Source organism: Megascapheus bottae, chromosome 1 (genome assembly GCF_031878675.1).
Source record: "Megascapheus bottae isolate mThoBot1 chromosome 1, mThoBot2.hap1, whole genome shotgun sequence".
NCBI lineage: Eukaryota > Metazoa > Chordata > Mammalia > Rodentia > Geomyidae > Megascapheus > Megascapheus bottae.
Window position 1 is genome coordinate 88,599,384 of NC_143509.1, and position 10,411 is coordinate 88,609,794.

At 36.8% G+C, this 10,411-nt stretch overlaps 1 non-coding gene and 1 pseudogene across 1 annotated transcript; both read left to right on the plus strand.

Moving 5' to 3' along the window:
* Positions 1 to 8,034: 8,034 nt before the first annotated feature.
* On the plus strand, positions 8,035 to 8,141 carry LOC150069566 (U6 spliceosomal RNA). Its single transcript, XR_016538666.1, has one exon. It is a non-coding gene; the product is annotated as a U6 spliceosomal RNA (small nuclear RNA).
* Positions 8,142 to 9,566: 1,425 nt separating this feature from the next.
* On the plus strand, positions 9,567 to 9,774 carry LOC150069567 (guanine nucleotide-binding protein G(I)/G(S)/G(O) subunit gamma-12 pseudogene; annotated as a pseudogene).
* Positions 9,775 to 10,411: the final 637 nt, after the last annotated feature.

Genomic DNA, 10,411 nt, shown 5'->3' on the forward strand with positions numbered 1-10,411 from the left:
TGTTTTAAGAACTCCTAAAACTACATAAGAGCATATCTCTCTAATAAGCCCTTCATATAATGAAATGGAATATATCCATTCTACATGATATATACAGAGAGAGATAGATGAAAGGATTTGTTAGGCAGATGAGTGGTGTGTGTGTGTGTGTGTGTGTGTGTGTGTGTGTGTGTGTGTGTGTCTGTGTGTGTGTTCTGCTCCTCTGTTTGAGTACAGACTGGAATGGATTTGTGTATGATAGGCATTTGGAAGTCATTATATCCAAACTAGCTCCTAAGTTCCATTCTCACCTCCACAAACCTGATCAACCTGCCATCCTTTTCATGTCCTGTGATGGTGACCTCCATCTTTCCAATTGTTCTCGCTCAGTTCTAGAAGTCATCATTGTTTTCTACTTTTTTCTCAGACCATATAACATCCGAATATGAATCCAAAAATATAAAATCAAACCAATAGAACTAGACGATTCCTCATTTATCATCAGTATAAGAAATGACCATCAACTGTTGCAAATAATCAGGAAGACAGTGAGAACTCTGTGTCTTCTAATGCAACTATATAATATCATCTCTCATGTCAATCATGAGTCAAATCAAGCCTTTAGATATATAAGAACTGTATAAGACCTAAGAACATATACGGGCTGGGAATGTGGCTTAATGGTAGAGTGCTTGCCTAGCATACATGAAGCCCTGGTTTCCTCAGTACTACATAAACAGAAAAATCTGGAAGCGGTGCTATAGTTCAAGTGGTAGCCTTGACCAAAAGATCTCAGGGCCAAAGGCTAGGCCCTGAGTTCAAGTCCTATGACTGGCCAAAAAAGAAAATGTTACCTCACCAAAAGAGATGCAATTAGTAGTAAGAGGGACATAATTAATATTATCCAAGGTGCAACAAACTCCAGAACACAGTATTATTCACTGTCTTCAAAAAGCAAACTTTGATAGGGCGTGGTGGCTCACACCTGTAATCCTATCTACTCAGGAGGCTGGAGATCTGAGGATCAAAGTTCAAAGCCAGCCAGGGCACAAAAGCACTTGAGACTCTTATCTCCAATTAACCTCTAGAAAATGAAAATGGGGCCTGGCTCAAGGGTAGGGTGGTAGCCTTGAGCTGAAGAGCTCAGGGACAATGCCCAGGCTGCTTCAAGCCCCATGATTCAAAAAAAAAAAAAAAAAAACATTTAAGGAAAATTAAAATTCTAAGATTCAGCTGATCAAAAGGCTTAAAAGAGCTAAGGGATATAGTCATTATAGTCATTGATGTTTCCACAATGGTAGTATGTACATTTCTCTGAAAGCACCAACACTAAAAGGATATTTGGTGATGTTTGAAATCTCAGTAATATTTAACTGTGATGATTACACTGTGACTAAATTTGACATTAAAGAAGACACTAACATAATTATAGTATAAACAATTTTGTATTGGGGTTGGTTTCAGAATAAACTAATAGGGAAGTGGTGCTGTGGCTCAGGTGATACAGTGATGGCCTTGAGCTGAAAAGGGACAGAATCCAGAAAAGTTGGCATAGATGAAAATTAAATTGAGCATGAGTACAGAATTTTGGATTTTATAGCATTTGCTAGGCACTGGTGGCTCAAACCTGTAATCCTCACTACTCAGGATGCTGAGATCTGAAGACTACAGTTTGAAGCCAGCCTAGGCAGGAAAGTTATAAGACTCTTGTCTCTAATAAACTGCTCATTAAAAAAAAATCAGAAATGGTACTGTGGCTCAAGTGGTAGAGCATTAACTAGCCTTGAGCATAAAGAAGCTTAGGGACAACACCCAAGCCCTGAGTTCAAGCCTCTGGACTAGAAGAAAAGAAAACAAAAGAAAAGAAAAGGAGATGTTGAATATAAGTGGTTACTTAAGCTATTCTCTCTACTTGTGTTTATGTATAAGGTTTCCTATTATGAAAAACTTCCTAGTTTTATTAAAATTTACTTGTACGCTTGTCACAAAAGGCAGTGAAAATAAATCCTTACTGGCATGGCACTGGGGTACTGATTTGATTACAAAGCTTTGAGATTGGTTTGGAAAGTGTGGCAGGGAAATAGTCACAGCACATTAGGATGACACCCCTTGTACAACTAATTGATGTAATAAAAATGTGACGGGAAGAGAAGTCTGTTGGAAAATGTTACAACTGAAGACAATTGAAAACTGATTGTGGCATTAATGTGTTCTCAGTTATAGATGTTGATTGTTAGACTAAGAATATTTTAACTATATTTTAGAGTATATATATATATATATGAAATGGTTTGCTATGAGTTTTAAAAAGTGCTTCTTTACATTGTTTTAAAAGGAGAAAAAAAGTACAATTAATGGATCAACTTCTACTTCTCACCAAAATCTTATATTTCTGTAAAGCATAACTGTATTTGTTTACAGAAACGTGAAGAAAAATGATTATAATGACTTTTTAAAGCACTACTTTAAAAAAAAAACAAAAGTTTCTAAAGCAATGCTCCAGATCTAGTATCTGGGTGAAATTCTATTCATAAGTTCTCAAAACATGTTAAAACATTTTCTTGTTTCTTTTCTCATTTTATAATTCCTGATTCTGGCTAGTTTTAAAAATAATACCATTTTCCAAGTGGAAAATGTTTTTATGTGCTATAAAAGATAAGGAGCTTTTTTCTTTCAATCCAGGGGTGTTTTACACATTAACCTGTCTTGTTTTCTGAGTATTGATCTCATGCACTCTGTTTTGCTTTTGTCTTAGTTTGCTTTAATAAACAAATAACTGCACTTTTGAAGAACCTCAAAGTCATTCAGATTCCCCAGAGATCCAACTCCTGTAATCAGCTCATGTCCCATTCTAGTGGTTTTCAGACCATTCCTTCCTCATCGGGGTGTCTTGACAGGCCTCCGAAAAGCCAGAGATGCCTGCTTACAGCTGCTGACTGTCATCCCTTGGTTTGAAACCCAAGGTCTTGCTTTGGTGTGGAGTCAGAGCTTTTCTTGGCAGGCAAAAATAAAAAAAGCTCCCCTAATAGAGGAAGCAGCGTCAGATGGAACATGTCAAAGTGAATACCACAAAAACCCCTTGGAGACACAGTTCTTCAGAACTAGACTCCAAACCAAAGGGAGAGTACACCACAGTGACCAAGGCTTTTCCCATCCTTCAGGTTGCAGTCTGGAAATAGAATCCAAGGCCCTCTTCTTATTTTCTCCTCAACATTTCTTCCTTTTGATTGTTACCTTGGCTGAGTTGACAGAAGAAACTGAGGTTGGTAAAGCAGACCTCTCAGTGTGTCTCTGCAGCTATTTGCCAAGAGCATTAACTGTGGGAAGGACCAGCCAAGAAAGTGAGCAGCACATCGCAGGGGCTGGGGGCAAACTTGCCCAACAACATCATTCCCCCCTCCATTGCTTCCTGTTCACCAGAAACTAGAGAAGTTCCTTTGCCACATGTCCCCAGTGGGGACTCTTCTGCTCTGCCAAGCCCTCTCTGCCAGGGTGATAGACAAAATGAACACTCTCAAGGGAAATGGGGACAAAAAGATGAGAAGGGGTAGCAATGATTGTTAAGTAATGTAACCCTTCTATTAATTACAAAAAAAAGTTTTTTTTTTAAAATGAATGCTCTCTTAAGTTGCTTCTGTCAGGTTGTTTGGTAATGGCTCTGCAAAAGTAATGAATATGGTAAGTGAAACAGAGCACACAGCTGAGCTCAGATGAGGATGCCTTCAGTACAGTAATAAGCCAAAGACTGCAAATACGTGTTTCTTCTCAACAGTCATATTAAGTTAGTTAGTACCAACTAACCACAGCTTTTCAGTGAGAAAATAAAAAATATGCCCTCACAGTGGCCTGTCTTTGCCTAGGTTACACAGTAAAGAGGAAAATGTTTCACTGGATTAGATTCTTTCCGGTAGTTTGCCCAATACCTTATAACTGACAATGTAAGGACAGCACAGTGTCAGTGGCTTTTGCCTATAATTCTGTCCAGCTACTTAGGAGACTCATATCTTGAGGGATATGGTTTAAAACTAGTGCAGGCAAGAAAGTTTATGAGACTCTCATCTCCAATAAGCAACAACAGCAACAACAAAAATGCTGGAAGTTCCACTGTGGCTCAAGTGTTAAAGTGCTAGCCTCAGGGACAGCACCCAAGCCCCCTGAGTTTAGGACCAGCAGCAAAAACAGGCAAGAAAGAAACAAAGAAGGACAGAAAGAATAAAAGAACAGAAGAAAAATACCATGACCCATCCATTTTCATATTTCGAATATTTCCTAAACCCCAAAACAAAGTAAGTACAGGACTTGCAATTGTTCATTAAACATTAATATGTTTAGTATCTGCAAAGAAATCTTTTCTAATTCCACACAATGATTCTGCAGTGTCCTGAAGATCCCTTATTGTGGCCAGCTAGTAAAAACTCAGGAATGCAATATAGTATCTACCCCATGAACCAGCACGCAGTAAAATTGTTATGTTCACATATCCCCCAACAAAATCCAGACAATAAATCTGGTTTCTGTTATACTTTTTTAATAGTGGAAATGTGTTTGTTATAAAAAAATCATTTCTATGAAAAAGAAGTATTCAAGTTTCAAAATCTTCTGTCAAAGCAGCAATTGCAGAATAGTATAATAATACAGTACTACACAGAAAATCTGACCTGTAAAATGTAGCAAAAAGTTTGAATTTATAAGGAAAGGTACCCAAAAACTTTTATGACAATATTTATAATGAAGAAGCTCAAAGTAAATATTTTCTCTCAATGGGAATACTGTCAGGTTTGGAATTATGGGGTTTTCTGTAGTCAATCAATATTTTAATAAAAAGATTTGTTCACGGTTTTCTCCTAGAGAATTATGGATCTGTTTTGCATCATAAATGGTTTGTAACAATAACACAAGAGAACTTTGTTAAATTTTAGGTATGCATATTTTAGAATGTTTCTAAAAGAAAAATGACTTATTATCCTTGTTTTTCTCACTCCTCATTTTCATGCTTTGAGCTAACATTGGCGCTCATCAATTTTGACTTAGAAATCACCTGTCAGTCTTTAAGATTTTGGTGAAATTCAGATTTCTCCCAGATCAATATATTAGAAAACATAATCAGCTATGTACAATACCATCATTTACTGTATGTAAATTGACTGACATATAGTCATTTTAGGATCTCTAAAAAAAGTATTCAACTTTTTTCTGATTCCTTCAGTTACACAAAATTACTTGTGCTGTGGACTGTAGCCTATTGTATACTCAATATTCCCTAGATTTGATTTTTGTAAACTACATAGATTTAGTGTGCATGTATATGTGAGAAAGAGAGAGACTGAAAGAGAGACACTTAGTATAACAAATAAAAGAAAGAATATATTACATATTCTGTATGATGATGTTAAATACAGCAATTTATAATTAAAAATAAGAAGACTTAGAGACTACAGTGATTCTAAATACACTGCTTTAGGAATTTTTTGTGTGAATTTATTTTTTCATATATTTTTATTGTAATTAATAGAAGAGTTACATTATATTTGCCAGATAGAAGGTGCTTTAATTCACATACATTGATACCCTTTTCTCATGTCTTGGTCTCCATTTCCCTCCCCCCACCCTTACCCCGCATCTTGTTTTCCCCCCTTCCCTATCCAATTTCAAATAACCAAATACAAATACATCCAATATATCAGATAACAAGGTGAGACAGTAACAATATGAGATAACCAGGGGACATCCTTTAGGAATTTTTTTCCTAGCTGAGTGCCTGTGGCTCATGCCTGTAATCCTTGGTACTCAGGAGGCTGAGATCTAAGAATCATGGTACAAAGCCAGCCTAGACAGGAAAGTCCATGAGACTCTTATCTCCAATTAACCAACAGAAAACCAGAAGTTGTATTGTGGCTCAAGAGGTAGAGTGATAGCCTTGAGCTGAAGCACTCAGGGGCAATACCCAGTCCCAGAGTTCAAGCCCCACAACTGACCAAAAAAAAAAACACCTCTCCTCCTTTTGAAGGCAGACTAAATAGAACTAGAATGCTACATCTCTGGCCATAAAAGAAATGCAAATCAAAACAACTCTGAGATTCCATCTCATTCCAGTTAGAATAGCCATGATCAAGAAATCTAATAACAACAAATGCTGGAGGGGATGTAGCCAGGAGGGATCACTACTACACTGTTGGTGTTCAACCACTATGGAAAGCAGTATGGTGGTTCCTCAGAAGGGGGGAAAACCAAGACGGGTGGGGGGTGTGGGGGGGAAGGGAAATGGGTACCAAGACAGGTGAAAGGGTATCAATGTATGTGAATTAATGCACCTTCTATCTGGCAAATATCATGTAACCCTTTTACTAATTACAATTTAAAAAATGCAAAAAAAAAAAAAAGGCTAAACATAGAGCTCCGCTATGACCCAGCAATTCCACTACTTGGCATTTACCCAATTGTCCAGAAACAAGGACATACTAAACCCACTAACACAACGATGTTCACTGCAGCACTATTTACCATAGCAAAGATATGGAACCAACCTAGATGTCCCTCAGTTGATGAGTGGATCAACAAGTTGTGGTATTTGTACACAATGGAATTCTATGCTGCTGTCAAAAAACCACATCGACCCATTTGTTAGGAAATGGAAAGACTTAGAAGAAATCATATTAAGTGAAGTAAGCCAGACCCAAAGGAACAGAGGCTCAATAGTTTCCTTCATCTGTAATAATTAGTACACATCTAGAACTCTGCTAGCAGAGGATTATAATAGCTCAACCATATCGGATGAAGCTAAATAAAAGGACCTCAAGGACATGGAAACAAGGGCTTAATTATAAGTGACTGTTACTATTTATGTATTATGTTTTTCTCTTTTCTCTTGTGTTGCTCTTTGATTAATCTCATATTGTTGCAATATCTCACTTTGCTACCTGGTATATTATATAGATATTTACTTGTTTATTTGAAATATGAGGGGAAAAATGAGGGGGGAGGGAAATAGGAACAAAAAACATAAGAAGGGATATCAAGATGTGAGAAGTAATGCACCTTCTACCTGGTAAAAATAACTGTAACTCGTCTATTCATTGAAATAAAAATAGAGCTAGAATGCTTTGAGTTTTCAATGATGTAAGCTTTCCTATTGAACTTCATACGACTTTTTAGGATTTTTTATTAGCATACATTAGCTGAGCAAGGTAAATTTTTTTTCATTTTTATGCATATATACAATGTATCCATCAATATTAACCCCTCTAACATTCTTTTTATCCTAACTTTTTTTAATGTCATTCTATGGTAGGACTTTTGCTAAACTGATACATTAACTCATTCACGTTCTACCAATTCTTCCAAATGGGAAAAAAATGTAAGGTAATAATTTATACTAGTTCATACAATTGTTATAAACACCATGTAAAGCAATGCATTTTTACACATTTCATGTCGTAAAGTACAAACTGCTTACCCAATGTGAAGCACTATTTTTATTGTGTGTGCTGAATGAAAAAGGAAAGTTTGAGGTCTACAACTAATTGTCTTTAAAATTTGAAACACATGTTTTAGTAATTGTGCTCTTGTGTGTCTTTTTTTTTTCCTGTAGAATTACTAACTGATGGATGCTACAGGTCTGAAAATCATTAAGCTGGTATATTTCCACCCCTTACAACCACAAATATGTGTCTATCAAGCAAAAATAGATGTTGCTACAACTTTTGAATGTTAATAATAGGAGCAACAATATTGTAAACATGTACAATTCTCTACCACTTCTAATTAATTTTGCATCAGAAAAATCATGAACTTTTAGAGAAACTCAGAATGATTTTATGCAAAGGCTCCATGTAATTTCACCTTAATTCTGAAATCCGCTGGATCACCAAGGATTTCAGTAAACACTAAAAACTTAAGAACAGGAAATTATTTGGGAACTCTTCCTTTCCTCGATACAATGTTTATTGGAAAACAAGTCAATAAGTAAGCTAACAGTAGTGAAAGTGTACCAATTAGAATGGTTTTCCTGCCAGTTAGCTGGCTCCAAAATAAAATACATACAAGAATGACTGTAGAGTGCTTGATTCGGCAGTACATATTCTAAAATTGGAATGATACAGGGAAGATTAGCATGGCCCCTGCACAAGGGTGACACACAAATTCGTGAAGTATTCCATATTTTGTATGCCCAGCCCATCATAGAATTTATTTCTTTAATTAACTAAGAATCAATATAAATACTTTCAGTAAAATTTTGTAAGTACAAACAAACAAAAAAAGAATGACCATGGAGATAAGGGACGAAATGTCAGAATTTCTAACAATTTTGATCAAAGGGAATGAAAAAAACTATGGATATTGATACTTAAAGTTATAAGGTATGTGATGCAAATGGATAAGTAACTATATTTATACTGCAGAGTATAAGTTTGCTCAAATATTTTTCAATGATAGAAATACAAACAAAAGCTTAAGAGAAGTCCAACATAGACAATAAGATAAATTTTAGTAAGTTATATTTTATTTTATTTTTTTCATATAAAAAGGTGAATTTATTGGGGAAGTAGATGGAGAACTGACCGGCCAGGGACACAGTGCAGACTCGGGAGCTGACACTGTGACCCCGGGCGGCTCTCATGTCGGTTTTTAAAGGGTAAGTTTCATATATATATATATATATATATATATATATATATATATATATATATATATATATATATATTGCCAATCCTGGGCTTGAACTCAGGGCCTGAGCACTGTCCTTGGACTTTCTCAAGGCTAGAGCTCTACCACTTGAGCCTCAGCACCACTTCCGGCTTTTTTCTATGTATGTGGTACCGAGGAATCGAACCCGGGTCTTCATGCATGCTAGGCAAGCACTTTAACCACTAGGCCAAACTCCCGGCCGTAAGTTATATTTTATTAAAAGATATTTTTGTGGCCGGGAATTTGGCCTAGTGGTAGAGTGTTTGCCTAGCATGCATGAAGACCCACATTCGATTCCTCAGTACCACATACGTAGCAAAAAGCCAGAAGTGGTGCTGTGGCTCAAGTAGCAGAGCTCTAGCCTTGAGGAAAAAAATCAAGGACATTGCTCATGACCTGAGCTCAAGCCCAGGACTGAAAAAAAAAAAAAAAGACATTTTTGCTGTTTTATTTTAGGGTGAGAGGATTCCATGAAACCATCTTTGAATAACTTTGATATTTAGTTACAATATGAGACATACTAATGATCCATGGATATAACTCAGTGTTTATTAGAATGGATTTGCTAACCCAACATGAATTACATTTGTAATAGAACAGTGAGCAAAATGGGGGAGGAGGGCAGGGAAAGGCGGAAAGAAATAGGAAGGGAAGAAAGGAAGAAGACAGGGAAGGGAGGAAGAAGGAAAGGCAGGAGGGGAGGACAGAAGGGAAGAAGGAACAAACGAATGAACAAATGAATGAAAAGGAGAGGGAGGGAGAGGAACCCTTAGAGACCAAGTCCCAGCAGTGGGGGTGGCGGGGCGGGCCAGCGCAGTGGCAGATTCACTCTCCTACTTGAAATCTGAAAACACCGAACTACACTAAATGTTACTGATTTAAGGGAGGAGCAGCCATCAAAGATGTCCAGCAAAACAGCAAGCACTAACGACATAGCCCAAGCTAGCAATTAAGGTTGGAAGCCTCCATTGAAAGAATAAGGGTATCAAAAGCATCAGCAGACCTCATATCCTACTGTGAGGAACATGCCAGGAGCGACCCTCTGCTGATAGGCATACCAACCTCCGAAAACCCTTTCAAGGATAAAAAAAAACCTGCACCATCTTATAGTGCCATAGGAAGCCAGCTCCCTCCTCATCTCTTCTCAACAAAGCAAATTACCAGGAGCTCCACTAGAAGCTGTGCCTTCAGCTTGTCTGCTAACCACGGTTAATAACTAAAATGCTCTTGGAATAACAGACTCTCAAGTTTTCATTTGCCAAGTTGCTCTGTCCTTAAAATACCTTTATGATTTCATACAGAATAACCACCTCATTTTCCACTGGTAACTATGATATTCTATTGGATTACTGTATAAAGTTGGCCTGGGCCTTTTTAAAAAATATAATTATATCATCCATTCAGATATGTCAAGATCTAAATTGCCTAAGCAATTGTCAAATTAAAAGGCCAAGAATTTCTTCAGTCCTAAAACCCTTTTGTATTATATTATGTTCTTAATCAAATTTATGCCAACCTGAAAAAAAGAGAGGAATGAAGAATTATGAAGAAGAAATAGAAATATGGAAATAATGAGTAATGTTGTACTATAACCAACACAAACAACAATAGAAGTTTTAATAGCTACTATGTTGCCTTGCTACTTTTCTAGTTTTGAAACCCCATCTTTTCTGTAGTTGTTTTTCCCCTAATCACAATGAGCAATGAATGAAGGTGGTATGAATAGTCAAACATCTACTGGGAGGCT